Source organism: Panthera uncia, assembly GCF_023721935.1.
Source record: "Panthera uncia isolate 11264 chromosome A1 unlocalized genomic scaffold, Puncia_PCG_1.0 HiC_scaffold_17, whole genome shotgun sequence".
Lineage (NCBI taxonomy): Eukaryota > Metazoa > Chordata > Mammalia > Carnivora > Felidae > Panthera > Panthera uncia.
In genome coordinates, this window is record NW_026057577.1 from 4,602,057 (window position 1) to 4,626,719 (window position 24,663).

The 24,663-nt window shown below is 47.1% G+C and overlaps 1 pseudogene; it reads left to right on the plus strand.

The window, feature by feature from the left end:
* Positions 1 to 21,437, plus strand: part of LOC125935107 (H2B.U histone 2-like) — a 27,439-nt pseudogene extending 6,002 nt beyond the window's left edge.
* The last annotated feature ends 3,226 nt before the right edge of the window (positions 21,438 to 24,663 follow it).

Here is a 24,663-nt window from a genome sequence, read left to right on the forward strand (position 1 = left end):
GTTAATGTGACCTTATTTGGAAGGAAGGTCTTTATGGATGCAATCAGGTTAAGATGAGGTCATACTTGACCCATGTGGCCCTAAGCCAATGGCTGGTGTCCTTATGAAAAACGGGGAAATTGGGCCACACACCCATGCAGAAAGCCACATGAAGATGGGGACAGATTGGGGTGATGCGTCTACAAGCCAAGGACGGCCAGGGAGCACTAGCGACCAGAAGAAGCTACATGGAGGCACAGAATGCTCAAAGGGAACCTCGGATTTGGAGCCCCCAGAACCATGACACAATAAAGGTCTGTTATTACTTCAGGGTGCCCACTTTGTGGTAATTTGCTGTGGACACTGAATACACCGTTCAACTCAGTATGCTGAAGGAAAAACAGAGTAAACCAAAGTAAACACGAAGTAAAAAAGTAGATATAAAAGCAGAAATTATTAAGCCAAAAAATAAGAAATAAACTACAAAGCAAACTCTTTAAATCTATGATTATATTCATCTAATGCAGGGTGAAAGGTTGTATAAGTTCTCCATTTATTGTGATTTTTTTTTAACAAGGAAAAATCAGCACTTAGATACAGAAGGAAACAGCATTGTAAAGGTCTTGTACTAAAGTGTTAATAAGTCAAGTTATAACCCAAAAATTTTAATTAGAGATTTATGAACACTTACGTGTTATTTGAAAGCCTCCTTGAAGTATTCAACAAACTCTACAACACAGAAAGCCAAACTTTGCAGAAGGACGCAGAGAGATCACACAGATGGACAGACACATATCAGGTGAGCTGAAGTGAGAATTGAAGCAATCACCAGTCTTAGAAAGTTCACAGCCAATACCATGATGTTAACAGACAAAAACGTAGGACAGTACATTTGTCACCCAGAGGCACAGAAGGACTTCTTCAACAAAACTAAAAAAGTACAGAATTTAAGGCAAAATCAGTGAAATGGAAATTATAGCAGAGTTAAGAACAACTATTTTCTTAGTGATACTGTATTTCATATTCGAAAGTTGCTAAGAGGATAGATCTTAAAAATCTTGTGACCATGTGGGGTGGTGGACATTAACCAGACTTACTGCGGTAATCATTTCACGATATATACAAATATCGAACAAAGATACTGTATACCTGAAACTAATGTAATGCTATACGTTGAATGGACCCCAATGAGAAAAAACAATAAAGGTCTAAATGTTGTTTGGCAACAACGTGAGACCAGTTTGCACCTTTACTAGACCAACAAGAATAGAAGAGCTGTCAGATGTTAAGATGAGCAAGGCTGTATGGAGAAGGAGGGAGGGTGGCCTGGGATGGCACTTCCTCTGGGGGGGGTCTCTCCCGTAATCTCACATGACTGCAACCTCACCAGATGAGTAAAGAAGGTCATTTCCTGGCAGGTGCAGGAACCTCAGGATCTCTTTGAGACCTCATGAAGAGGAATTTGCCCAATTCTACAGGTATTGCAGCCTGTCTGATGGCAAGTATTTGGCTTGGCTTCCGGCCTGGAGAGGCTATTAAAAGTTCAACCCGGAGATTCCTTATAAAAGTTTCCAGCAAAGCAAACTTTAAAAGATCCTCATGACCAATCCCTATTCTTGCTGAGCTTATATAAATAATTAGGCCAGATTTGTTAAGACTGGATTTGTTCTACAAATGCATTGGTCTCAATTTTGCTATCTCTGGAAAGGGTGAGTTTTAGAACAACTAAATTTCAAGAATGCACAGTTATGGATGTTAAATGCTAGTTATGATTGTCTTTAAATGTTTGTTGTTTGCCTAAACTAGACAACTTGAGGTAAACTTCAGAAAATTGTTACAGTATTTCATATATAGGCAATCTTCTGTGTTTGTTATACTATGTAGATAATAATAAGACCCCATGGGCATATGATTATTTAAGCACCTGAACAGGATGGATCTCTAAATATGCAAACCTTATCTTCCCTAAACCTGGTCTGACAGTTACCAGAAACCCACCCCTTTCAAAGACTTGGAGGTGGACTTTACAGATATACAACCAAATAGAGGATTCAGTTTCAGGTATCACCCCATGGGTCCATCACTCCAGAGTTAAGGCCAACTCAGATGAACCCTCAACCTGGCGAAGTGATCCAGATCCAGTCAACCCGCTTAAACTGACCCTCAAAAAGACACTGGCTCCTGAGATCTCCAGCCCTGCTCCAGCCACGCCCTGGAAGCTGGCTGGCCTGCGCATGACAGAAGCTTGAGGAATCAACATGTGGACCGAGCCCAGGGGTTTGGATGCAACTCTGCCAGCCCTTGCCCCTTACTGGTGCCATAGCCCTGATCTTAATTCTTACTGTTGGGCTGATAGAGAATGCACCAACAAGCTGGACATGGGACAAAAGATGCATGCTGGGTCTCACATACCTCCTCTGAATGGGAGAATTATTAAGTATTGCCTATATATTATGATAACCTCTCTCACCTTCACAACTGCCTCTTACCCACTTTGCCCCCAGGATTGTTATATGACAGTAAGGGAGTCAAGGGCATTCAGCGCCTTCACCTCCCTCCACAAAGTTTGCTACAAGGGGAAAACATCCACTCTGTCAGTCACCCGGTGCCTCAATGATAAGTATTGGACCATAGAGATAACCCAAAATGTCGGGAACCCATGTCACAACAACGGCCTCCAGAGAGGGAAGAGAGCTTGCTACACTTACCTTCCTCAATGGGGGATCTCGGATGGGAGAGAGGTGCACAACAGGTCCCTTCAAACAGTTATGAAGGATACCCAGGATAGGGTAATACAAGCCATAAAGGCAACCACTTCCCCGGGCAGCCTACCAAGGTTTGAACCTTTCAGCCCTCAATCAGATGCTTACCAATTCCCCACTCCAACGTTGGACTAACACCACTCTACCAGTCCTCCACAAAATAAATAATCACGCCCAAACCTGCTGGATGTGCTTCCCCTCAGCCGGAGGGCTTACTTAGCCACTCCTATCCCTTCGACCTGGGAAGTTCCTGAAAATCTCAAAACCAACACCTCTGTCTTAATTGGACCCCTGGCCACTGGGGTCTGGCTCACAAATGCCGAGAATCTAATCTGTACAGTCCCTGAAGGTATGAACAGTACCTCTCTATGAGGAAGAAATACAACCTTAAAGAGGAATGCAACCCTGTGTTTAACCCCTGGAGTGTTCTATCTGTGTTCTAATTCGTCCTACCGATGCTTAGAGGCCAGCTGGACTCAGATATGTTATTCCGTCTTCCTAACCCCAGATATATCCATATACACTTAAGATCAGCTCCTAACAGCCTTTAGCCTCAAGTCCCGGGCTAAATGGGCAGTCCTGCTACCCATTCTGATAGGAGCGGGAATTTCGACAGGAATAGGAACTAGAATAGGAGGCACAGGTTCATCCATAGGACTATACCATAGACCATCTCAAGAGCTAAATGAACGGGTGGAACGGGTGGCAGATTCTCTGGTAACCTTACAAAGCCAAATAAACTCTTGGCGGCAGTGACCCTCCAAAATAGGCAAGCCCCCGACCTCCTCACTCCAGAAGAAGGAGGGACCTGTATCTCTCTGGGGAAGGAATGTTGCTATTTCCTAAACCAGTCAGGAATAGTTACAACTAAGGTTAAGGAACTCAAGGAACGAATTCAATTTAGACAACAGGAAAGTATCAATGGAAAGGATGGGATCTCACAGATTGGGCATCCTGGCTTCCTGCCCTGGCGGAACCCCTCGTCTCCATAATTTTACTTATATCCATCGGCCCTTGTATACTGAATGCCATGGTACATTTTATTGAAAACACTGTTCCTCGCCAAACTACTGCACATATCTTAGCCTTCTGAGAGTACCAACCTGTAAAACTGAAAGGTGATGCTTACTAAAAGTATTTTTAAAAGGCATCAAAGGGGGGAATGTTGGAGAAGTGGATAAAGTACACCAAAGATGGCTGATTGAGCTAAAGCAAACTCTGGTCTCTAGCTTAGAGACCCCTCCTCCGGGTTCTTCTTCCTTTGTTTGCTGCATGTGCAAACCACCAACCACCCCCACACAAATATGGAGGCTGATAACTATAAATTACCCTTCCCGCTCACATTCAGGGCTCAGATCTTTGGAGAAATGGACTCCTCTGACCCACCGGTGTTAAATAAGTCTCCGATCCACCAAGATCTCCGAGTGCCGCTTGGTTTTTCCGCCAGCGTACCAGCCTGGTTCCTTAACAGACCCAGCCCTGGGAACCCACAGAAGTAGCCCCCTGAGGAAGAAAGGAGACTTGACTCCTGTAAGGAAGGGCAGAAAGTCCTAGAAGAACATAGCCTCCTAGTTTCTGCATCCTGAAGCCCTGACATCTGAGGCCTTGGGGCCCCAGCAAGGACTGCCGAGGCCATGGCTACCAGTTCCTTGCCCACAAGGTCTTGCCCACAAGACCTTTAGTGCAGACCCAGGGCTGCAGGTCCTGCAGACCCAGGGCTTCCCCATGCAGTCATGTGCAGCCACGTGCCCCTTCCTCTGGGTAACTGAGTGTCACAGCACTCTCTAGCTCTCTTTTTTATGTTTATTTGTTTTTGAGACAGAAGGAGACAGAGAATACCAAGCAGGCTCCACGCTGTCAGCACAGAGTCTGATGTGGGACTCAATGCCACGAATCTTGAGACCATGACCTGAGACGAAATGAAGAGCAGGTGGCTTAACCGACTGAATCCCCCAGGCGCCCCCAAAAGCTGTCTCTCTGATGGTGGTCACCTCAGCATACCTGAATAATAATAGTAAGACCCCTATATTTTAAAATAGCAAAAAATGGCCCACAGTAAGAGGCAGTAGAGGCCACAGCCGGGCTGCAAGCTCAGGATTTATGGGTGGATTGTGGGAGGCAGAGGGGGGCACATTATGGGTGGATGTTGGGTGGCCAGGGGAGGTGGAAGAGGGGCACATTATGGATGGATTGTGGGAGGTGGGGGGGCACATTATGGGTGGATGTTGGGAGGCAGGGGGGCACATTACGGGTGGATGTTGGGTGGCCATGGGAGGCAGAAGGGGGAGCACATTATGGGTGGATTGTGGGAGGTGGGGAGGACACATTATAGGTGGATGTTGGGTGGCCATGGGAGGCGGAAGGGGGGGCACATTATGGGTGGATGCTAGGTGGCCATGTAGATAGCCAATGCTTATGCAGGAGGGAGGTGTGACCAGCTCCAGAAGGTCCCAGGGCCCAGTTGCAGGAGGCAACGAAGCCAGAGGCCAGGTTATCTATTTTTCTGGGAACAGCAGCAGGCAACTACTTTCTATGATGAGTGGAAGTTGCAAAAAGCATTCAGGTCTCTGACTTCTGAAGTCAAGACCAGTCATTCGTTGTAGGAAAAAAACAAGCCACTAAAAAAAAGTGAGTATCAACCCACGGAGGCAAGTTGAATTCAGTAATAGTGTATGCTGGTAGCTTTGGGAAAGAACTGGAGCTTTTCCCTGAAGGAACACGAGATAAATCTGTGTATATCAGAATCACACGCTGTGAAACAAATAGGAACCGACAAACAACAAAATATGTGTAACTAACAAGAGAGAACTCATGGGAGTCATGCAGATGGGAACCCAAACCACAGGTGGGGAGGCGAAGTGAGCGAGAAGCCGGGGTGCAGGCCGGCGGTGTGCAGGAGCTCGCGTGGGTACGCGGAATAAGGAAGCTGAAACAGCAGCCAAAGCTCCCGCCTCCACCCCCCTCCCCCAGCCCCTGGGAAAAGCATTTCTTGAGCCGATTCCCACTTTGGAGAAATTACTGGAGGTGGTTCCCTCTCTCAGATACTAGGATGCGTTTCCTGTCCCAGCAGAGGGCTGGCCACGGAGGTCGGAGACAGCCTGAGGCTGCAGACAGCCCACAGCAGGAGGAGACGAGGCAGAGCCTTGGAGGGGCTGACCCTGGGCAACCGGATGCCCAGTGCAGGCCTACCACGGATTGGTGGATCCGGAGTTCTGAACGAGAGCCTCCCGTCGCCACCCCCCTCCCACAGTCCCGTTCCCAAGCGAGTCTGAAAAGCTGGCTCTCTCCCAAGACCGCGAACTGAGAGCCAAGGGCGTCGGGAAACCCCGCACAAAGTCACTTAGTTGGAACTGCTGGTGGCCCCCGTGGCTATCGTCGGCCAGCGCCGCCCCCCGGGGTCCCCGGGCGGGGCGGGGCGAGCGGGGCGACGACAGAGCACAGGTGGGGGACCGCGGAACCCTCTCCCCCGGCCGCCCTTCCAGCGCGCTGGGAGGGCCGGGTGGAAGCGGGGGGTGGGTACAGGGGTGCAGAGGTGCAGGTCGCAGGGCGTTGGGGTGGGAGCGCAGAAGTGCAAACGGTGCCTGGAGGTGTAGGGGTGCTGGGCACAAGGGCCGCGGGGATGGAGAACTGCAGAAGGTGCCGGGAAGTGCAGAGGTGGGGGAAGACGGGGGGGGGGGGGGGGGAGGGGGGGGGGGGGGGGGGGGGGCGCACAGAACTGCAGATGGTGCGGGGATGTGCAGAGGTGTAGCACAGGGGCGCGGAGACGCAATACTGCAGGCGGTGACGGGATGCGCAGAGGCTGGGGGTGCGGGACCTTGGCCTCAGGGCCCCCTCACGCCCACAGCCGCCTGGGGGGCATCCCTTGGGCACACAGTCAGTCTCAGGAGGCCCCTGAGATGAACAGGAAGAGCCAAGCCTCTGGTATTTACCAGAACAGCCCATCTGGATTGGTTCAAACAATCCTACCCGATTGGCTGAGGCACGTTCTGGAGCTTTCCAAAGCTTCCCTTTCCCAATCGCCTTTGCTGCGCCCTCAGTTTAGTGTCTGAGCTTGGAATCTGTTGTGTTTTGTCCACGTTTGTGCCTTAATGTTTTCACCCCTGTCTTTGGACATCCTCGCGATTTCCTAGCATGCGGGTGACAATGGCAGTGCGGCTGCCCTGGAGGGGAAGAGGGGGAACCTTGGAGAAAACCTCATGGCCTGGGGTGTCCCCAGGGCACGGTCCTGTGGGTGAGGCCGGCTGCCTCCCCAGCCCCCAGCCTCCTCCCTACACCCTTCCATCTGCCCCATTCTCCTTTCCCAACACCCTAGTGCACATCTCTCCAGAGCTCTCCCTTCCCAGATGCAGACCACCTCTCCTGAAAACTCAAAACCTATCAAATACATCAAGTATAGGAAAATCGTTCTCATAAAATGTCAGGTTTTGTGTTTTCGGGCGTATGTGCGATCCGGTTTCTAGATCTCCTCTGTTAAAAAGTAAACTGAGGCCTCTTGGGGCGCTTGGGTGGCTCAGTGGGTTAAGCATCTGACTCAGCTCAGGTCATAATCTCACAGCTCATGGGTTCCAGGCCTGCATGAGGCTCTGTGCTGATGGCTCAGAACCTGGAGCCTGCTTTGGATTCTGTGTGTCTCTTTCTGCCCCTTCCCCTCTCATGCTCTGTCTCTGTCTCTCTCAAAAATAAATAGACATTAAAAAATTAAGCTCCGGGGCGCCTGGGTGGCTCAGTCGGCTAAGTGTCCGACTTCAGCTCAGGTCACAATCTCGCAGTTCGTGGGTTCGAGCCCCGCGTCGGGCTCTGTGCTGACAGCTCAGAGCCTGGAGCCTGTTTCAGATTCTGTGTCTCCCTCTCTCTCTGACCCATCCCGTTCATGCTCTATTTCTCTCTGTCTCAAAAATAAATAAACGTTAAAAAAAATTTTTTTAATTAAAAAAAAAAAGTAAACTGAGGCCTCTTAAAAATGTTACAAATTTATTTGAGCAAAACTTGATTGAAATCAGGCAGCACACAGTCTCCCAGCAGATAGCAGGGAGTGCCAGGGAGCTGTAGGAAATGAAAGACTTAACCAGGCAGAAGGGTGCAGGAATGAGGAAGTAATTCCAGGCAAGAAAGCAGGTGGCTTATGGCAAGGCCACTTTCCTTTGGGGAAGGGACGGCAGGGGCCTACCAGGCAGATTTTGTCACCAGTGCTGACCAGGGAATCCTGATTGTCTGGTCGAAGTTCCCATTTCTGGGAGAGCTAACACTGTCATTGATTGTTTCGGTTTGGTGAGCTGGGGCTTAGAAGTGACTCCATATTTGGGGTCTGGAGTCTTGTTTTAATAATCCCTCCTACATTTTTAAAAAAATGTTTATTTATTTTGGACAGAGAGACAGAATGAGAGAGAGCAAAGCAGGGGAAGGGCAGAGAGAAAAGGAGACAGAATCTGAAGCAGGCTCCAGGCTCTGAGCTGTCAGCATGGAGATCATGACCTGAGCCCAAATCTGAGGCTTAACCGACCAAGCCACCCAGGCTCCCCCTCCCCTTCACTCTTGATGTTGCAGATTCTGCTACTGAACCAGTAGCTGCCCAGCAAAAACCCCTTGACCCTCTGGCCACAGTCAGTCTTGATTATCTTTTAACTGAGTAAGGAGGTGTGTGCTGAGGCATTGGAAATCAAGGGGAAGGTTTGTGCCGGGCAGAATGACAGGATTGCCAGCATCGCATTGTGGAGAATCCAACAGACATTGGAGGTTAGATTATCCCCCTCAGCAATGGCCCGAGATATGTGGCCAGTGGCTTTATCTGGTGTTTACAAATGACCAGATGGCAGGGGGAGCCTTCCTCAGTTTGGAATACGCACCCAAGTTTCAACACCTGGTGGCTTGGCAGTGGGGTCCGTGGTCAAGAGTACTCAGCAGGGTCCTTTTGCTGAATCTTGCTCTTGCAAGAACGTCAGAGTAAAACAACGGTCTGTAAATGGCAAAAGTTAAAAATGCCCATGGTCAGGGGTGCCTGGGTGGCTCTGTCAGTTGGGCTCCCGGCTTCAGCTCAGGTCATGATCTCGTGGTTCACGAGTTTGAGCCCCACACCAGGCTCTGTGCTGACAGCTTGGAGCCTGGAGCCTGCTTCAAATTCTGTGTCTCCCTCTCTCTCTGCCCCTCCCCAGCTCACACTCTGTCTCTCTGTCCCTCAAAAATAAATAAAAATACTTTTAAAAATGCCCATGCTCAAAGATTTGGTGAGTGTTCTTTTGATAAGGAAGTGTAGATGTTTCTGTGGCATACAATTTAAGGTGCTAGCTGGACAAGGAGAGTATCAACAGATTTCTATGTACTTTGAGCATTTCATGGTATATTAGTAACATACACCCACACATACAACTTAAGGTTTACCATGATGTGTTTGAAGGTGCTTGCTGCATGATTTGTATACCATAATTGCATATCAAATCAAGCTAACTGGTCTGACGTCTTTCTTTAACAAGGTGAGACACACGTCCTTTGAGATATTCCAGGATCCCTCTGGGAAATGTCAAAGTTATTTTGAGGTCAAAAGGCTCCAGGGGCTCCTGGGTGGCTCAGTCGGTTAAGCCACCGACTTCAGCTCAGGTAATGATCTCACAGTCAATGGATTTGAGCCCCACGTCGGGCTCTGTGCTGACAGCTCAGAGCCTGGAACCTGCTTCGGATCCATGTCTCCCTCCCTCTGTCCCTCCCCTGATCATGCTGTGTCTCCCTCTCTCTCAAAAATAAATATATATATATACATATATATATACATACGTATATATATATGTATATATGTATGTATATATACATATTTTTTTTTAAGTTTAAAGACAACATGGGGAGCCTATGTGGCTCGTCAGTTAAGTGTCCGACTTCAGCTCAGGTCATGATCTCACGGTCCATGGATTTGAGCCCCATGTCAGACTCTATCCTGATGGTTCAGAGCCTGGAGCCCACTTCAGATTCTGTGTCTCCCTCTCTCTCTGCCCTTCCCCTGCTCATTCTCTCTCTCTCTCTCTCTCAAAAATAAATAAACATTTAAAAAAATTTAAGGCTCCATTTAGAATTTGATTTGGGGAAAATGTCAGAAGGTTTGGACATTTGATTAAATAGGATCACAGATTATTATGAAATAATACTTACTCATCTACTCGACCAAAGTGGCAGTTTAAGATGTTAAAGGCCCGACCCTGTTTAGCTTCCAAGATCAGATGAGATCAGGGGCATTCAGGGTGGTATGGCGTAAGATGAGAAAACTGGATTTTCTTACATAATCAAAAACCTGCTACAGACAACGTGAAACACAGTAAGGTATTTTAGTAGGACACAAAATCTTTGCTGTCTGTGCAGATTACTTAAATGTTAAAAAAAATCCTGGTTATAATTTCTTATTTTTTTAAGTTTAGCTATTTATTTGAGACAGAGAGAGAATGAGCAGAGGAGGGGAAGAGAGAGAGGGGGATAGAGGATCTGAAGTGGGCTCTGAGCTGTCAGCACAGAGCCCTACATGGGGCTCAAACTCACAAACCATGAGATGGTGACCTGAGCCAAAGTTGGATGCTTTACTGACTGAGTCACCCAGGTGCCCCTGAAAATGTGTCTTTGATTTGGTGTCTGACATCTGTCCTCTGTGAGGTTTTTTTTTTAATTTTTTAATTTTATTTATTATTATTATTTTTTCTTGAGAGACAGACATGAGCGGGGGCGGGGCAGAGAGAAAGAGGGAGACACAGAATCTGAAGCAGGCTCCAGGATCTGAGCTGTCAGCACAGAGGCTGATGTGGGGCTCAAACCCACAAAAGCAAGATCATGACCTGAGCTGAAGTCAGCCCCTTACCCAAGAGCCACCCAGGTGCCCCTCCAAAATCCTGATCTTTTACGGTATCTGCAAGCATCATGAAATGTATACAGGACATTTGGGGAATGGTAAAGACGGGTGGACCTTGAATTGTTTCTAGAACTGCATTTCTGCTTTTGCAAAGCAAAATCCCTTATGGGATAAGGACAGTGGCTTTTAATTCCCCCAAAGAATCATATTAGAGCCTGAGTGATATCAAGGCGCTGATGCAGCCATCCAGCCATATTACACTCAATTTGCTTCGTGATATCAGGGACATTTCCAACTACAATGGAAAGCAAAAGATTCCTATGTCCTAGGTTTATAGCTGTGTGTCTTTGGAATATTTCAGTACATGCTTCAGCACAAAAGGCTTCAGAATGTTTTCCTTTATCTCTGTGTACATAGCTTTATTTTAACTTAGGAGAAGAGGCCTAAAAATAAGTTCCTAGCAGGCTCTGAATATCAGCTTCCAGTTTGGCCAACCTGTGATGATAGAGCCATGTTTTAAAAAAAATCCTTTTAGGGGAGCCTGGGTGGCTCAATTAGTTAAGCATCCTATTTCGGCTCAGGTCATGATCATGTAGTTCACGGGTTTGAGCCCCATGTCAGGCTTTGTTCTGACAGCTCAGAGCCTGGAGCCCACTTCAGATTCTGTGTCTCCCTCTCTCTCTGCCCTTCCCCTGCTCACGCTCTGTGTCTCTCTCTCTCAAAAATAAATACACATTAAAAAAATTTTTTTAATAAAAAAAAACAAAGATCTAATTTTTAAAAATGTTTTTCTCCTGCCAGTCCGAATTTGGAAAGAAAGGGACAACGTGAGATTTCACCTTCCTCTCTCCATCAGGCACCACAGATGGAGATCTGCTAAGCCTTCTCACCCTTTGCCAGCTCCTGCTTTTACTCCCAGGACATCATCTGCAGGTTCTGGAGTGAGTCTGGTGTCCCAGCAGGTCTCATCTTGGTCACCAGAAACTGTAAAGGAGGAAAAACAATTTTCTGTCGAGCCTTTATGGTGACTACTTGGCTGAGCCCCCTTTTTCTCTGGGACACCTCTTCATCTAGGTTAAAAGTTCTCCACTGTGGCCACTGTGTCTCAGGATTATCTTTGGACATCCAGATGGCTAATAGACACATGAAAAGATGCTCAACATCACTCATCATCAAGGAAATATAAATCAAAACCAGGATGAGATACCTCCTCACACCTATCAGAATGGCCAAAACTAACAACTCAAGAAACAACAGATGTTGGTGAGGGTGTGGAGAAAGGGTAACCTTCTTGCACTGCTGGTGGGAATGCAAACTTGTGCAGCCACTCTGGAAAACAGTATGGAGTTTACTCAAAAAGTTAAAAATAGACCTACCCTATGACCCAGCAATTACACGACTAGGTATTTACCCAAAGGATAAAAAAATGCTGATTCAAAGGGACACATACACCCCAATGTTTATAGCAGCACTATCAACAATAGCCAAATTATGGAAAGAGCCCAAATGTCTGTCAACTGATGATGGACAAAGAGGATCTCTTTTGCACTGCTAGTGGGAATGCAAACTGGTGCAACCGCTCTGGAAAACAGTATGGAGATTCCTCAAAAAAACTAAAAATAGGACTACCCTATGACCCAGCAATTGCACTACTGGGTATTTATCCAAGGGAAACAGGTGTGCTGTTTCAAAGGGGTACATGCACCCCAATGTTTATAGCAGTCCTATCAACAATAGCCAAATTATGGAAAGAGCCCAAATGTCCATCAACTGATGATGGATAAAGAGGATGTGGTATATACATGCATTGGAATAGTACTCGGTGATGAAAACAAAATGAAATATTGCCATTTGCAACAACATGAATGGAGCTAGAGTGTATTATGTGCTAAGTGAAATAAGTCAGTCAGAGAAAGAAAATACTGTATGATTTAAGTCATATGTGGAATTTAAGAAACAAAGCAAATGAGCAAAGGGAAAATAAGAGAGAGAGAGGCAAAACAAGAAACTGACTCTTAACTATAAAGAACACACTGATGGTTACCAGAAGAGAGATGGGTCGGGGGTGTATTAAATGGGAGATAGGGATGAAGGAGTACACCTGTTGTGATGAGCACTGGGAGTTGTTGAATCAATTCTACACTTGCAACTCATATTACACTGTATGTTAACTAACTGAAATTAAAATTAAAACTTAAAAGGAAAAAGATTATCTCTGGTTGTTCAGCCTTTAAACAAAATCTGATTTACTTGAGGCCTCACATAGGACCCAATCCAACCCCAGACCTAGCCCAGTTTCTAAGTCGGACCCAGTCTGACTTCAGCCGATTTCCAGTCTGGAAAGAGACATGCTCTGATAAAGTCTGAAAGTTCATAACACAGGAGGACCAGGACCAACCAGGACTTACCCATGACCACTGGAGGCGTCAAGACAGCCATGGGCTCAGAGGAGCTCAGCAGGTGCCTGTGCCTGGTTCCCGGTTGCTCTGGGACTGACAGGGGTTTCCCTGAGGTCCCACTTCTGATACCAGCACTGCTGAAAGAGAAACTGAGGTACATTGAAAATTGTGAGAGTGTATTTCAGCAAAGACTGATTCGAATCAGGCAGCACCCAGTCTTGCAGATAAGAAGGCGTTCGGAGGAGCCGAAAATGAAAGACTTCTATAGGCAGAAAGGGGGGAAGCAAGGAAGTCATAAGGGGCCAAAGGTGGGTGATTATTGCAAGGTCACTTTCCTTTAGGGAGGGGACAGCAGGGGCCTATCAGTCAGATTAGTGGGACAGGGTGATTCCTGATTGTTTCATTTTAAGTTTATTTATTTATTTTGAGAGAGAGAGAGAGAGAGAGAGAAAGAGAGAGAGAGCAGAGAATCCCGAGCAGGCTCCTCGCTGTCAGTGCAGAGCCCAACACGGGGCTCGAACCCACAAATTGTGAGATCATGACATGAGCCAAAGTTGGACACTTAACCTACATTTTTACCAGGTGCCCCAACATTTTTACTTTTTTTTTCCTTTTTTTTTAGTTTATTTTTGAGAGAGAGGGATACAGAGGATATGAGCCAGGCTCCATGCTGTCAGCACTGAGCCCGCATCGGGGTTTGAACTCAGGAACCGGTTGAGATCACGACCTGAGCCAAATTCAGACACTCAACCCATGGAGCCACCCAGGCTCCCCACATGACTTTTGCATATCTGTATGTAGACGGGAAGTAATAGAAATATACTATATACGCATGAGGACGGGAGCTCACTCTCGTGGAGGAACAAGTAACCAGAAAGGCCTGTGTGGCCTCCAGAGCATTTTGTCCCCTGACCCCAGCCCCTGGGGGCACCCGAAACCTGTCCTAGGTGGGGAATGGGTAGCTGTGCAGCTCAGGGGCTGAGGGGCCAGCACATCTGGCCTTTGTGTCTGCGTGTCTGTGTGGTCACTGAGATGGCAATGATCCATCCCACAAGCTGCTCACCCAACACCAGATTCAGTTCCCTGACCCGCCCCCCACCTCCCCTCCACCGTGGTCTCCAGCCTTTCATTCCCACCTGGAGCTGGGATTTGACTGAAGACTCCCTCTCTCCTGCCTGCTGAAACAACATGGAAATGAGCACAGGAAGAAAAGGACAGGCCCAGCCTGGGAAGCAACCCCAAAACCTTGCATGGGTGCGGGGTTAGCACCTGTCTCCTCCAGGGTCTTGTACGCAAGGCCGGCCACGGGAGCCCCAGCACCCCCGCCACAGCCTTTGTCTCAGGTGCACGCTGGAGGCTGTCTCCAGGACAAAGGCCGGCCAAGCTGCCTTCCTTCTTTGCTTTGTGAACCTGCAAAGCATGCAAGGAGGTTTACCTCTTCTCTGCAGAGCTCCAGTGTGCGTGCACTGGCACTGCAAGCACCCACCTACCTGCAGCTCCCCGCCCCAACCATTATGGTCTGGCACCCTTCCTGCATCTTCAGGGTGCTGCCTCCCCGCAGAGCCCTCCCCCCACCCCACACCCCTGCAGGATCCATAAGCAGCGAGTGCTGCTGTTGATGTTGGGGGCGGGGGGGCTTGCAACATTTCATCTACAGCAATGCTCATTGGTGGGAATGTGTAAGACACCAGGCTGGGGTGGGGCAAAAACACTGCACAGCATCTTTATCCCAGCAGAGAAAAAGGATGGTGTCCGTGGTGGGCACAGGAATTCAGGATGATGAAATGTGCTCCTTTCACTGACTCCATCATTTGTTGAACATAGTTAAGGAATTGCTATGAGCACCAGGCACTGTGCACTGAAACCATTAAGGAAAAAAAAATGTTTTTATTTTTTATTTTTTTATCATCCGACCCCCTTTTTAAATTATTCTTCTAGAGGCGCCTGGGTGGCTCAGTTGGATAAGCATCCAACTCTTGATGTTAGTTTAGGTTGTGATCTCATGGTTGGTGAGATTGAGCCCTGCATCAGACTGTGCTCTGGGTGTGGAGTCAGCTTGGGATTCTCTCTCTCTCCCTCTGACCCTTCCATGCTCCCAAGTGCTCACTCCCTCTCTCAAAAAAAAGACAGGTCCAGGGCGCCTGGGTGGCTCAGTCGGTTGAGTGTCCAACTTCGGCCCAAGTCATGATCTTACAGTTTGTGGGCTCGAGCCCTGCGTTGGGCTCTGTGCTGACAGTTCAGAGCCTAGAGTCCCCTTCAGATTCTGTGTCTCATTCCCTCTCTGCCCCTCCCCCACTTGTGCTCTGTCTCTCTCTGTCTCTCAAAAATAAATAAAATGTAAAAAAAAAAAAAAAAAAGACAGGTCCTCCCCCAAAAAAAGACCCTAACTGCCATCAATACCTTCCTGGGGTTTCATCACAGGAGGGAAGAAAGAAGTCCATGCCACAACCAGACAAACGTTGTCACAGACTATCACACCTGCTATCTATTCTCCAAAGGGCCCACTCATCTTTCCTAAACACCATTCACTGTCCCCCTCAGAGGCCCACAGCCCCCTCCCCTGCTCCAATTAGGATGGTATATAAGCTCTCAAGGGGCACCTGGGTGGCTCAGTCGGTTGAGTGTCCAGCTTCAGCTCAGGTCATGATCTCAGTTTGTGGATTTGAGCCCCACATTGGGTTCTGTGCTGAACACTTGCTCAGAGCCTGGAGCCTGTTTCGGATTTTGTGTCTCCCTCTTGCTCTCTGCCCCTCCTCTGCTCGTGTGTGCGTGCTCTCTCTAAGATAATAAACATTCAAAAAAAAAAAAGATGGTATATAAGCTCTCCAATCTCACCGCTTTGGGAGATAGTCACCCTTTTCCCCTGGGAGGCCCCCATGCATGTAATAATAAAAATTAATAAATTCATACACCTTTTCTCCTGTCAATCTGCCTGTTGTCGGTTCACTTTCCAGAACCAGCTATCAAAGCCAGGAGGGTGGAGTGAAAGCATTTCCTCCCCAACATTATAAATGTCTTAGAGCTTCAATATCCACCGGAAGTGAGCCTCACTGAGACAGAAAGACCTTCTCCAAACAGTGAGTTTCAAGAATATGTCAGAGAAGTCTGTGCTCACGAAATCTGCAGGCAAAAGAAAAGAGATTCTTGCTTGGAGTGCACCTCGTGTGCAAGATCGGGCTTCCGACGTCTCCCACTGGTGCTGGGAAGCAAGACTATCATTTGTATACTCATTAAGCTCCCACAGAAAAAAAATAATGATGGCTACAAAAGTGGTTTGGGGTAATGATCCAGAAACAAGCCTTTTTTTCTATTTCCTTAAGGCACCTTGTATTCAAAGGCTTTATTCTTTTAATGGAGTCAGCGATTGTAGAATTCAGTACAATTTCATCTACAATACTTTCATCTTTCCAGGAGAGACCAATTATAAGATTTTGGACTTTTTTTTTGTCAGAAACTGAAACACAGAGTGATGCATTGGTGTTTTACTATTTTTCTTCTACACACCACATCATAAGTAGTGTTCCTTCTTCAAAATTGAGTGCAATTCACTATCCAAATATTTAAAATTTCTTGGCACCAATCAGCCTGATTTTCAGGGTCAGCTCCTGCCTCCCATGTGTTTAACTCAGGACATATTTTCTTCAGCCTTTTGCTACCCATCCATAAAATGGAGTTGATAATAGTACATACCAGGAAAGGGTCTTATCAGCACTAATGTGAATTATGTATTAAATGGTTACCTAGATCATGATAAGCTCTATAGAAATGTTTGTTAAATCAACTCCATTTTTTAAGGTAAATAGATAAAATGGTCAATGCTGAGTATATCCAAAGCAGCTCAAGGCACCCACAATCTCAAGAGGCCCATGGATCTCACAGGACATGTGTGCACACACAAGACATGTTTGTACAGACATATTTGTACATAGAGGGCATTTGTGTGGGTATCTTGAAAGCATCTTGCTGACTGTTCTGAAGCTGTGATCCATTTTGTCTGTTGGGGGCACCATTAAGTTTCCTGGCCTCTGGATAATGCTCTGGATGGTTACAGTGGCCAGGTAAGTGACACCCAGACCAGACCTTAGACCTTCTCAAAGTGTGATATGCATCTGAGTCTGTTTAAAATACATCTGGTGCACCTGGGTGGCTCAGTCAGTTAAGTGTCCAACTCTTTTTTTTTTAATGTTTATTTATTTTTGGGAGACAGAGCATGAGCGGGGGAGGGATAGAGAGAGAGGGAGACACAGAATCCGAAGCAGGCTCCAGGCTCTGACCTGTCAGCACAGAGCCCAGTGCAGGGCTCAAACCCACAAACTGTGAGATCATGACCGGAACCAAAGTCAGACACTTGACTGACTGAGTCACTCAGGTGCCCAAGAGTCCAATTTTTGACTTGAGCTCAGGTCATGCTCTCACCGTTCTTGAGATTGAACCCCACATCGGGCTCTGTGCTGACAGTGTGGAGCCTGCTTGGGAGTCTGTCTCCCTCTTCTCTCTGCCCCTTCCCCACTTGCTCTCTCTCTCTCTCTCTCTCTCTCTCTCAAAATAAATAAAAATAAACTTAAAAAAAAAGAAAAAGTGGGGCCTGGGTGGCTCAGTCGGTTGAGCATCCGACTTCGGCTCAGGTCATGATCTTGCAGTCTGTGAGTTCGAGCCCCACGTCAGGCTCTGTGCTGACAGCTCAGAGCCTGGAGCCTGTTTCCCATTCTGTGTCTCCGTCTCTCTCTGCCCCTCCCCCGTTCATGCTCTGTCTGTCTCTCTCTGTCAAAAATAAACATTAAAAAATTTTTAAAAAAGAAAAAAATACAACTTTTGAGTCAATACCTTTGAAATGGGGCCCAGGATTCTGCATTTCTATTTTTTCTTATGTTTATTTATTTTGAGAGAGAGAGAGAGAGAGAGAGAGAGAGACTGCACAGGGTAGGAGCAAAGATTAGAAGAGAATCCCAAGCAGGTTCCATGCTCAGTGTGGCCCAACACAGGTCTCAATCTCAAGACCATGAAATCATGACCTGAGCCCAAATCAAGAGTCGGACTCTCAACCCACTGAGCCACCCAGGCACCCCAAGAGTCTGCATTTCTGAGCTTCCCAGGTGTGATGCTCAAGTAAGTAAATTCTTAACACCTTATATTTCCATCTTGGCATTTAACATATAGGAGACCTTAACTCATGTCTATAGGAGTTAATTTAATGGGGGAGGCAACTCAGGGACTGATAACTTCTTGTGAAAACAAGACAACATATCCAAAATGGAGTGCCTCATGCTAAGTGCCATGTCACGGAACCAAGACTGAATTTATTGCAAGTGTCAGCTGTCCCAGAAGTGGAGCATTAAGCTCCAGTGAATCAGGAATCCCCTGATTGTGGGAGGCTGGGCCTGGTGCCAGGCTGAGACCGGGTCGAGCAATGGTTCCCTGTTGACTCAGGCAACCCGGTGGTTCCCCCTCCCATTCCCCCATTTTCAAGGGCATACGAAAGCCTTGTCAAGGCTGAGAAAGTTAATTCCTGAAGCCTGTGGTCTGTGGGTGTTGGCAGTAATGTTACCTCCCCTTTTTCTACCCCGAGTCAAATAGAAACAAACATGAGAACTGTGTTTTGCTAGCAATCTTATCAACAAGGTCTTGCTGTGACCCGTTTAGAAAATTCACAAGGAACACAGAACTAAATGTTTTGGTTGGCAGCGATTATGTGAAACCTGTTTATTCTTAGAATGGCCTGACCCATAAGAGTCTTGATATAAAAGATTGTGTACAGCAACAATAAAGCCATCACTTGGGCCATCAGCCCAGGGGACCCTCCAGTTCCCAAACTGTCTTCTCTTCTCTCTTTTTTTCCTTACATTCCCCTACCGTCATGACCCTGATCTCGGTGTTTGTTGCACCGGTCGCAACACTGATCAGTACTAGTGAGGTAATCAGTCTAATAGGCCTCTTCCATTCTCTAAAAGAAAGTGACCTTGCAATAATGCTATTTTTCCTTTCCTGTGACTTCTTGTTCCCTCTCCGTTCTGCCGATACAAGTCTTTCATTTTGTACGGCTCCATGGAAATCTTCTCTATCTGTTAAATTGGATGTTGCCTGATTCTAAGCAACTTTTGTTCAATAGATTCTTAATATTTTTTGGTAGGCCTCAGTTTAGCCTTTAACAATTCTATAAGCCTGTGTTCTGATGCGTTCACAGACAAGATGAGACCCTAGATACGGAGTACCTAGCACGCAGCGATCACTTCAAAAGAAATTAGTCAGCATTGAAATCAAAGGACTATTTCCCGGAAGCCCCTTCATCAGTCCTTCCACTTGCAAGTCTGCCCTGTTGCTACACCTCCAATGTGAGTGCCTTCACAGATTTTCAGTGTTCAGCCATTTGGATTTACGCCTGAATTCTGACATTGGCCTTTTGTTGGGGGAATGATGGGAAATAAATAGTTAAGTTATTCCCATTCCCCTTTGCTGAATAAGCATCAGCTTGTCCTCCCTAGCTTTGGGCCTCAGAAATGTGTTTACCCCTTGCCCGGAGAAGATGGAGATGCAGCGTTAAACAGACTTTTATTTCCTTATTTATTATTATTATTGTTATTGTTTATGTTTATTTTTATTATTATTATGTACCCCATCCAGAACCGGTGACCACACAAAGGACCCTCCTCTCCCGGTTTGAACAAAGATGCTCAACCTGACTCCCAGCGCGAGGCACCTGTGTCTTCGGATTGGTGGGATTGCCGTCCAATAGGAAATAAGAGCCAGCATCCGCTATTTACATAAACTCCTAGCGGTCCCGGAGGCTCAGAGCCTGCCGTCCAATCAGATTCCCACGACTTGGAGGCTTCATTTGAATATGGACACAATAAATAGCGCTGCCTGCGTTCGGCGCACTCATCTCGGTTGCTGCGATCGCACCGCCCGGTTCCGGTGCCCGGTCCGCGGCCCCCTGCCCCTTCGCCCGCACCCTCGCGCCCCAGCTACCTCCACCCTAGCCGCCCCCTGGCGTTCCTGCGTACCCCGCCAGCCCCGAGCCCGCGTCCCTGCGACGCCCCCGCCGCCCCCACCCGGGCATCCGTGCCCCCCTTGGAGCTCCTGTGCCCGCGCTGCCTGAGCCCCGGAGCCCCCACCGCCGCGTTCCCCCACCCCCACCCCCGCGCTGCCCGGCCAAGCCGGATCCTTCCCACTCCGCCCAAGAAGGGCTCCAAGAAGGCCGTCACCAAAGCACAGAAGACAGAGCAGCCGCAAGGAGAGCTACTCCATCTACGTGTACAAGGTGCTGAAGCAGGTGCATCCCAACACCGGCATCTCGTCCAAGATCATGGACATCGTGAACTCGTTTGTCAACGACATCTTCCAGCGCATCGCCAGCCAGGCCCCTGCCTCGACCATCACTCCCGCGAGGTGCAGACGGCCGTGCGCCTGCTGCTGCCGGGCGAACTGGCCAAGCACGCTGTGTCTGAGGGCACCAAGGCCGTCACCAAGTACACCAGCTCCAAGTGAGGCGCGCCGGGCGCCCTGGAACCCAAAGGCTATTTTCAGAGCCACCTCTGTGCTCAGAAAGGAGACTGCCAGCCGCTCTGGTTGTGATGTGCTGCTCCAGCAGGGTTCTGGGGGGCGCTGCAATGCGCCACGGAAAGCGAGACTGGACCTTCAAAGGCGCAGACCCTGCAAAGGCGCGTTGAGTCAGCATCTACCCAGCCAGCAGCCAGAGAGGGCGCGGCCTTAGCTTTAGGCAGAGACCCGGTCACCTCCAGGAAGGCCTCAGGCCAACCTCCCTACTAGCACCCCCCGTGTCTCTTAATGGATTAGGTCTGCGTGCGCTAGACGGAAGTGGGGTTCGATGAGACCCTGGGTGTTGGGCTCAGTCTTGGTGGTGACGCTTGGGCTGGTCCTTCCTTCCTTTGCCTCTTGCCAAATACACGAAAGCAGTGTTCAGTTTAAGCAGCTTTTTGTGGGCACCACAGTTCCTGTTTGAAAAATCAGAACAGCGGGTGCACAGGTAGTGGCCTCCATCATCATACTCTGCTAAAATCATTCATATTAGGAGATCGGTTTATGTGGGTTTTTTTTTAATTTTTAATGTTTACTTTTGAGAGAGAGAGAGAGCGTGAGCAGAGGAGGGGCAGAGAGAGAGAGGGAGACACAGAATCTGAAGCAGGATCCAGGCTCTGAGTCCCAGGCCACTCAGGGCTCCAACTCACAAGAACCATGAGATCATAACCTAGGCCAAAAAGTCTAGGCCCAACGGACTGAGCCACTCAGGCGCCCCTATTTTGGTTGTTTTGTTTTTTGTTTGTTTTTGGTATATACTTTTAACGAAAGCCTTGTAAATGGTGATAGAGCCTTTTTGACAAAACGAATGGAGCACTTTAAACACATACACACAACTAAACCATATGCAAGGTGGATTTAATTTGCCCACTTTATTTATAACTGAAGCAGCAGGCTTGACTGTGGCCCAGGCTTCTCTCGCTCTAAAAAATACCCCAGACTACAAAAACCACCACAAGAGCATCCCAGTCTGAAAGCAAAACACTTCCCAGGATTTGGATTTCCAGTTCAGTCCCAAGAGGTGGGCAGAGGCCTTCTGATTCCTGGCCCCTAGGGGTGTCCATCTCCGGTGATGTCACGCTTTCATCAAATCTTAGCCTCCTACACTAAATTCTTTGTTTTGCGTTTGTACTTTTTTATTAAAGAGATAGCCCTTCCCTCTCCATCTTTGGTTTACTCCATAGTAATTAGCAAATTGGACTTAAAATTTTTGGCTGAGATGAGGGGAGGAGAGAGTCTCTTCAATGCATTTTATTTTTAAAGTTTATTTTTATTTATCTTGAGAGGGAGATAGAGAGTAAGCAGGGGAGGGGCAGAGAGAGAGAGGGAGACAGAATCCTAAGCAGGCTCCACGCTGCTAGCATAGAGCCCAATGTGGGGCTCAAACTCACCGTGAGATCATGACCTGAGCCAAAGTCAAGAGTCAGAGGCTTAACCAACTCAGCCACCCAGGTGCCCCCTCTCAAATACATCTCAGATGGGATACCTGCAAAATCCTTCCAGTGCTTTCCAGAGCCTTACTCTTTGGCTTGTACTTTTCATATTTCAGGCCTAGAGAAGTCTTCCATTGTGTTGATTCCTTACTCTGTGAGTCTAAGCAGTTTTAAATACTCAGTGAACCCCTTCCTTCAGCCTCCAACTTAATGCAAACATTTTTTTTTTAACGTTTATTTATTTTTGGGACAGAGAGAGACAGAGCATGAATGGGGGTGGGGCAGAGAGAGAGGGAGACACAGAATCGGAAGCAGGCTCCAGGCTCTGAGCCATCAGCCCAGAGCCTGACGCAGGGCCCGAACTCACGGACCGCGAGATCGTGACCTGAGCTGAAGTCGGACGCTTAACCAACTGAGCCACCCAGGCGCCCCACAGACATTTCTCTTTGTTGTAGTAGTATTACTGACTGGGCTCTGTATTCAGATTCTCTCCATTTTCTTCATTATAAATTCTCAAGGGCAGGAACTCTGTCGCTCTGCATCGTCCTTAATAGATTCTCACTCCCGTGGTAGGAGAGGGCCCAACCAGGCCCATTCTTCCCCTGGGGCTGCCTCAGCATCCTCCACACTGTTCAGCAAATAAAGGCAGCCTCCTCCCCTCCTCCTCCTCCTCCTCCTCCTCCTTTTACTTCACACCAATTCTGTGTGTCTGAGGAGTGAAGGGACTGAGAAATTAATCGACATTTTGCATTACCCACAACAAAACATTTTCATGCAACTGTATTTGGGAATTATGTTTATTCTGCTTCTTGATTTTATTTTAGGGACTAAATAAACTGCGTTGTTTCTCACTGCTAGCACAGTCCCACACTACTGGAGACAAGTTTCATTTTATTAAACCTAGGTCTGAAGCTTATTATTAAAGTAGAGAATGACCTGGATCTGGGACACTAGTTTCCTGTTACCAGAAGTGCTCGTTAAGATAGTGATGCCTAATCTCCTTCCATCTATAGGTAGAGGAGGGCTCAGACCCAATCAGGAGGCCCCTGCTTCATAGTGTAGGACTGGATTCTGTAGTTTCCGAGAAGAATCAGACAGCTCTTGAGAAGATTAAAGGTGTTGATTTTGATGTAGATTACTGTTTTCAAATCTGGGGATCATAACTAGCAGGGAAAGAATTGAGTAAAATAACTGTGGCAAAACTTCCGTATCTATGAGTTGTGTTGTGTTGTTTTGTAAATATCATTTCAGAGTGTGTATCTATGGATATACACTAATAATGGAAATGAAATGATGCACATTGCTATCATTGTAAGCATAACAATACTCTATATGTCCACTGATGCATAAAGTGAGGCAATAGGAACCACCATCAATCCCAATAAATGAGGTAGGTTTCACTAAAATTCTAACTGAGAATTACTTACGATCATGTATCTGTGATAACTAGCTATCAAAACTTATGTTTTCAATAAATGTGTACTGCCCAGATGACTTTTAAAACACTTTTTGTCACCTGCAAGTATTTTTAAATTTCAATTTACGTTGGTGTGTGTGTGTGTGTGTGTATGTGTGTGTGTGTAACGAAAGGTAATAGATGAAAACACTCAAAAATATAGCTTACATTTGGATGAAATTCTCAGGAAGAAGTACAATGGGGGTGAGTTCAGGGAGGAAAAAAAGGATCATGTAGACTATCTCACTGTTAACGAAGAATTTGATCATGTGTTCTAAGAATTGATTACAGTATTGAATTGCTATTTCAATAGATATCTTTAAAAGATTGATGTGATCGTGTCACGCATATTTCAGTAAGAAAGATTTTTATAAGAGCATTATTTGAAAATGTGTCAAAGCTCAAGAACTTTATTTAAAAATTTATTTTAATTTCTTTGATGTGACCATTTTGCTTTTTTACAACGTCCTACGTTGGGAGTTGCGCCCTTGTAACTATAACAACTAAGGATAAAAATATTTTAGATGCCAACTGAAAAACGTGTCAGATCTTAAATTCCTTTAGATTGGACCCACGCAGGAGAAGGAACAGGGTGGGTGGGCTTCCAGACGCTGGGGCGGAGGGAGCTCGGACTGTGACGTTCTCAGACCCTCCCGCCCAGCCCGGCTTCGACCAGCTTCCTCTGGAGATGATTTGCAAAACACGACTGATACCTTTCATTAAATGTTTGTTCCTTGCCTGAGCGGATGACACGACCAATCGACCAATCGGTACATCTAAATCTCAGAGTGGCTCAAGGAAGTGCTTGTTAGGAATCCCCTATTTACAACGAAGAAAAGCCAAATAGATGTCCTTTTCCAAGTAAAGGCTCTTCGTGCCAAAGCGCTTTCCCTGAGTCAAGATGACACTTCCCTTAATAAATGCCATAAATTCGAAAAAAGAGGTAATTCTGCGTCACTAATGCTTCACAGAAAATGATGTGGCTGAAAGAGGGAGCTATTTGTCCAGAAAAGGGGGAATTACATAAAAGGGGAATTACTTTCCTCCTGAATTGATCTCCCCCATCCCCACATAGGCTAAAGCTACCCGCAGCAGAAATCGGCTTGTTACATGTGGCTCGCGCTCACCAGACGCTTCCATTTCCCTTTTGGTTTCAAACGTTTTGCCTTTGTAAGGTCCAGTTACGCCAACATTCTCCCAGAAATGTTCACTGCTTCAGGATCAAGATGTCTGGTCGAGGCAAGGATGCAGCTGCAGGCGACACCGCCTGGGGCCGCGCAAC